The following is a 6,707-nucleotide window of genomic DNA, read 5'->3' as shown; positions in this document are numbered from 1 at the left end:
CTGTGTCTGTAATCTCTTAAAGGAGCAGTGTTACAATGTGCCCTGTGTTAGTTTGGACCCCATTCTCCCAACATGTTGTTGTTATATTAACAAGAAGTGTATGATGTTCATTTTGTGGCTTTAATTAGTAGCCTAAGAGAAGGCCCAGTCTTCCAGCAGCATCAGTAGGCCATAGGGCTCCATTACACGATCCACTTTCATAAGTCAACAATGTAAGGAGCAGATAGTTGACTAGGCAATTGCATGGCAAAATTCATAATTAGGCGAATGTAAATTAAATCACATTAATACAAAAATGATTATACCATTAGCCTAGCAATCACCATGGGTTCCAGACACACCAAATGGATGCAGATGTTTGATGCACTGGTAATATGGGCTTTTCAAATTTTGTATTTTCTTTGTGCTTACTTAAAATGTTATAAAGTGTTGAAACTAACTGGTTAAACACTTCTTTCTCTGGTAAATTACTTTGATGAAGGGTGTCAGGGTGACCTAGGATGCGGCCTAGGAAGGTAGGTCTCCAGGACCACAGCTCTAGGAAGGTAGGTCTCAAGGACCACAGCTCTCAGTTAAATCCTGACAGCCTTTGAAAGGGTGTAAGTTCCATAAACATTCCAAACTAATTATGTGTGATGAGTGCCCAATATCTGAACAAGAAAAGTTCTGTGTAGGTTTCAACAAGGGCCATTATTAGTGTTATGGTGCCCCCTTCTGGAAATTAGGCTATCAAAAAAAGCACCTTTGAACGAGTACCACCGCTGTAGTTTTTTTCTCTACACAATAGTTAATATTTTTGATGAAATAATGGGGTTAAAGTTCGAATGTCCACTACAGTGTTTGTTTACAAAAAAGGCAGCAGGCCTAGACAAAAAGGAAGATAAGGACAAAGAAATAAGAGGATGCTTAGTATAGTGGTATGCAACTTCTTAGGCTTACATACATGGTTTAACCCTAGTGCCCAGAACCCAAAGGAAACTTATAACACACTAACCTGTTTAAACTGGACAACTCGTAATATGGCTTAGAACTATGAAACTGACGTCTGAGATCACTTGTTAAGAAAGTGTTTTATGCGTTTTACACTTGTTGTTAACAATGCATAAACATGACTTTGTTAGCACGTTGTTTGCACGTCGTTAATATATTGTGTACGTATACTTCTCCGACTCTACCTATACTTTTCTATGTAAAAAAAAAAAAGTTACCAAGAAATAGAAACTGTGTAATGTAAAAAGGCAATACATTGCTTTGCAACACCCACAACCATCGGAGAAGCAAAAATTAAAACGTGCTCTTCGTGTCTCCGTGTCTCTGTAAACGGATGACCATAAATTATGCTTTAGAAGTCACATTTAAATTAATTGCTTGGCTTTCTGTATAGGGTGGGCCGGGCTGGATGTCCATCCGCACCTCACTTCAGGTCACAGAGAGACTTAGGATACTTGGTGATTATGGTATGGATAGCGTTACTGAGTGGACAACAGTTTACTTAAATATAGATAACAATACGCCCAAATAGTATGCAGTAAGATGTTCTTATCAAATGCTGAAAATGACAAATTATAGGTGAACCTCAAACAAAGGATTTGATTGGCTACAAAGACCGGTTGCATAAGGAAACCGCAGTCGCAGTCTAGCAATGAAATGGTTTCATTGAGCCTAGGCTCTATCATCGCCAAATGTAGGTTTGTGCCCTGTAAAGATAATATAATGAATTAATGTAGGTTTGTGCCCTGTAAAGATAATATAATGAATTAATGTAGGTTTGTGCCCTGTAAAGATAATATAATGAATTAATGTAGGTTTGTGCCCTGTAAAGATAATATAATGGGCTTCCGGTTATGACGTGGACGTGAGAAGTCGCAGAACCCAGGTGCTCCGGCAGAATATTTCATATATAGATGTAAACCCGTTCGTTTGATGTTTTAAAAAGTCTTAGTCGAGTGATATAAGTGCAAGATATAAGTAGGATCCAAAATGAAGTCGAATAAACCAAGTTCCAGAGGTAAAGGGAAGAAGGAAGATGGCGATTTGGAGTTAGCTCATGGGCTAGCTGAAGCCCCAGAAACCCAAGCTAGGGAGGATGGAATTTTAGCAGCTATTCATGCTCTTCGAAAAGACTTCTCTGCCCAGCTCAAAGAAGTTATCGCCTCAAACTATGAGATCAAGGAAGCCCTAGACTCCTTCTCCGAAAGACTTAATGGAGCAGAATCCCGTATAAGTTCCGCTGAGGACCAATTGAACAACCTAGCTAACGTCTCTGCAACCACTCAAAGAAAGATGCTAGCACTTACCAGATCAGTGGAGACCATGGAAAACCGCCAGCGCCGCCTGAACTTGAGATTGGTAGGCTTGCCAGAAAACACAGAGAAAGGTCCTTCCTCAACATGTGGTTACCCGACCTCCTTGGTCAAGAAAATCCTTCCATCGACCAAGCATTCAGGCTTCCAAAAGCAGCAACTTCTAAGGCTAACAAGCTTTTCCCGCGGGCGGTTCTCGTGAAATTCCGTTGGCTGGCCGATAGAGACCGAGTGATGAAGGCAGCTCGCAAGAAGAAATCGCTACAGTTCAAGGAGAATCGCTTGATGTTTTTTCCAGACCTTTCCGCGGAGATCCAGCAACAGAGGAGAATGTTCGATGGCGTGAAAGGCCGACTGCATAATCTGGATATTGAGTTTGGATTACAGTTTCCAGCAAAGATGAGAATCTACCACAAGGGTAAACTGCTTACGTTTCCTACCCCTTCAGATGTAGAGGCCTTCATCCAAAAGATCGAGACAGAAAGGTCTCAGACTGAACAGATCAATGATGTGAGTGTGTCTAGCTAGATTTCGCTAGCACGCCTGGATTCAAAATAATGAACGGTTTAGACTAAGCTTTATTTGATAAGAATATTGTGTTTCACATTGGCTGTATTACAGCTGACTCTCGGTTTTATTGTATTAATACGTTTTGTTTTATTTTACATAATGCCATGAGTCAGTAATTACACATACCTGGGTATACTTTTAGTTTTTTTTATATACTTAATTATTTCTGCCGGACGTGGGTTCCACCCACATTTGTTTAATGGATCTGTGCGTGAATACGCAAGTGAGCAGCAACCGTTCCACGAAGTGGACGACCGCAGCGCCAACACTTTGTGTGAACCCCACGGAGGACCGGTCACCATTCTCCGCCCAGGCTACACCGGGACCTGGTTTGTTTAGCTTAAAAGCCAAGTTCAGGCTTATTGCAAACCAGTTGGGTATGTGGAAGTTTATCTTTTTCATTCATTGCCTTATTAGGTACTGTGTTATTTTATGTTTTATTGGTTATTTTCACCTTGAGATTAATGTCGGGCTGTTATTCTATGCAACTTGCTTTTTGGTATGGTCTATGTTAAAGAAAACAACGAGTAGGATATATAAGGATACTAACACATCATTTAAACAATATGCAGGATATGAATAGTTTGAATTGCATTAGTTATAATGTTAAGGGCTTGGGCAATCCAATCAAGAGAAAAAAGATATTAAGTCAACTTAAAAAATTACACTGTTCAATAGCAATGCTACAAGAGACCCATTTGTCAGAAATAGAACACCAAAAATTAATAAGAGAATGGGTGGATCAGGTCTACAGCTCCTCTTTTGAAAAGGGGAGGAAAAGAGGAGTGGCCATTCTTTTAAATAAATCAGTATACTTTAATCATACACAGACAGTTAATGATAAAGAAGGTAGATATATTATGGTAATAGGGACTATTGAGGGTATTAAAATAACACTGCTGAATTTATATGCTCCAAACGAAGACTGTATTGACTTCTTTAAGGAAATAGCCACTTTATTAGCAGATAAAGCAGAGGGGATGGTATTAATAGGAGGGGATTTCAATTGCATCCTGAGACAAAGTATGGATAGGCTTCCAGCAGAAACTGGTTCTGTATCTAGAAAGTCCTCTACTCTTAGGGCAATGATGTGTGAACTGGGCTTGGTGGATGTTTGGCGCCACTTACATCCCAGGGAGAAGGAATTTACTTTCATGTCTCAGGTACATGGCAGTTACTCCAGACTGGACATGTTCCTAATGTCTGGATCAGATCTATACAGGGCCGGTGTTTGTAAAATAGAGCCAATCACTATATCAGATCATGCCCCAGTCATCTTGAAGTTAAACATAGGACCAAATAAACAATTCAAATACTGGAGACTCAATGTCTCCTTGCTCAATGACGAATTAATTAAGGAAGAAATACAAAAAGATTTAATACATTACTTTGACATAAATGATAACGGCTCTGTCTCCCCCTCCATCTTATGGGAGGGGGCTAAAGCGGTGATGAGGGGATGCATTATCGCTATTTCTTCTAGGCTGAAAAAGCAAAGGTTAGCTCAACAGGATAAATTAGAGAGAGAAATTAAGAAATTGGAGACAGAGCATCAACAATCCAATAAGCAGGAAGTACTGCAAACATTGAAAGAAACTAGGAAAAAACTGGATGACCTGTTAACCTACCAAACAGAGGGAGCATTGCGATTCATAAATAGAAAATACTACGAAATGGGAAACAGAGCAAGCCGCTTACTGGCTTTCCAGCTACGGAAAGCTCAATCCAGTAGGACAGTACACAAAATAAAGGGCCCAGACAGTGACAAGTTATTTACACATCCAAAAGATATAACAGAGGCCTTTGCTTCATACTATAAAAGGCTATATGAAGAGGAAGCAGACCCCCATAAAAATAAAAGGTTGGAGTCATTTTTCAAATCAATTAAGCTGGAAAAATTAACATCACAAGAGGCAAACATGCTGTCTTTACCAATTACAGAAGAAGAAATCAGAGAAAATATAGTAAAACTTAAAAATAATTCTTCCCCAGGTACAGATGGTTTTTCAGGAGAATACTACAAAGCATATGTGAATGAGCTGACCCCAGTTTTATGCAAAGTATATAACTACGCACTAACAAAGGGGGATCCGCCTGGGTCGTGGTCAGAAGCAATTATAAGTGTCATCCATAAGGATAATAAAGACCCAACCCAATGTGCATCCTATCGTCCTATCAGTCTCTTATGCGTAGATCTTAAAATACTTACCTCAATTATAGCGAAAAGAATTCAAAAATACATACATAAACTTGTGAAACCAGATCAGACCGGTTTCATTAATAATCGCCAAGGATTTGATAATGTCAGAAGAGCCCTGAACTTACAAGCAATTGCAGCCAAAAGGGATACTCCTTCAATGCTTCTCAGCTTAGATGCTGAGAAGGCATTTGATAGGGTTGACTGGACCTTTCTCCAGCAGACCCTCAGATATATGGGCTTCAATAATACATTTGTCAAGTGGATTGGTATATTCTATAAAAACCCTAGATCCAAAGTCAGAGTAAATGGTCATTGCTCCGACTTCTTCCCCCTGGGGTGTGGTACCCGCCAGGGAGATTCTATGTCCCCTTCTCTATTCGCATTGAGCATTGAGCCACTAGCAGAATTAATAAGAACCAATCCCCTCATACAAGGCATATCCGATGAAGGAATGATTCAACATAAATTAGCTTTATTCGCAGATGACATACTTTTATTCTTAGAACGCCCCATGGTATCTATTCCTGCACTTCTAAATAGCTTAAATGATTACAGTGCTGTGTCAGGATATAAGATCAATGTAAATAAATCTGAAGCCATGATGATAAGTGGTGTATGGCCTTCACAATTAGATGAGTTGGTCTCTTTCAGGAGATCTAAGCAGGGATTTAGATATTTGGGCGTTATTCTCACTCCAAAACCAACACAACTATATTCTGAAAACTATAGCAGACTGGTTAGGGAGATCAATCAAGATCTCACCAGATGGGATGTATTGCCCTTGTCACTTTTTGGTCGGATAGAGTCGGTTAGGATGAATGTCCTACCAAGACTCCTTTTCCTGTTTCAGTCTCTACCTATTCTAGTTCCACAATCCACATTTAAGCTGCTTGAAAAACTTATATCTAAATTCATATGGCAAAACAGGAGGCCCAGAATTCGTCTGAAAATATTGATGGCAAGCAAAGAGAAAGGAGGACTGGGTCTACCTAATCTAAAAATGTATTACTGGGCAGCCCAGCTTAGAGCAATAGTGGCGTGGATTGTCAAGGATGAGGAGAATAGGTGGGTATCTATTGAACAGAACTCTTTACCAGGGATATCAATATCTACTCTTCCATTTCTAAGTCAGCAGTCTCAGAAAAAAATCAAAATAGATAACATATGGGTAAAACACACACTAAAGGTCTGGAACAATGTCCAAAAGCAACTAAAGGGAACTGTAGCCTTGTCAAGGGCAATGCCCATTTTAGGAAACATAGAGTTTCTCCCATCTCTGGTTGATAATACCTACAGAAGATGGGCTGAGAAGGGACTAAAAATTATGAATCAATTATTTGATGGAAATACTTTAAAATCTTTTTCACAACTCCAAGACAAATATGACTTGCCCTCAAGTGACCTATATAGATATCTACAAATACGACACTACATTACGAAGCACACAGACTGGGATAGTATTAAAAGAGACCCAATTAATATTGAGATCCACTTCATACATAGTTTTCAGCAATCTGTGTCAACAAAGCACCAAGTGTCTCATATGTATAAAAGGTTGATGATAGACACGTCAGATAACACCTTACATATTAAAGGACAATGGGAAATGGAACTTAACACAACTATAGATGATG

Source organism: Sprattus sprattus (genome assembly GCF_963457725.1).
Source record: "Sprattus sprattus genome assembly, chromosome: 2".
Taxonomy (NCBI): Eukaryota; Metazoa; Chordata; class Actinopteri; order Clupeiformes; family Clupeidae; genus Sprattus; species Sprattus sprattus.
Note: the sequence above shows the minus strand (reverse complement) of the source record.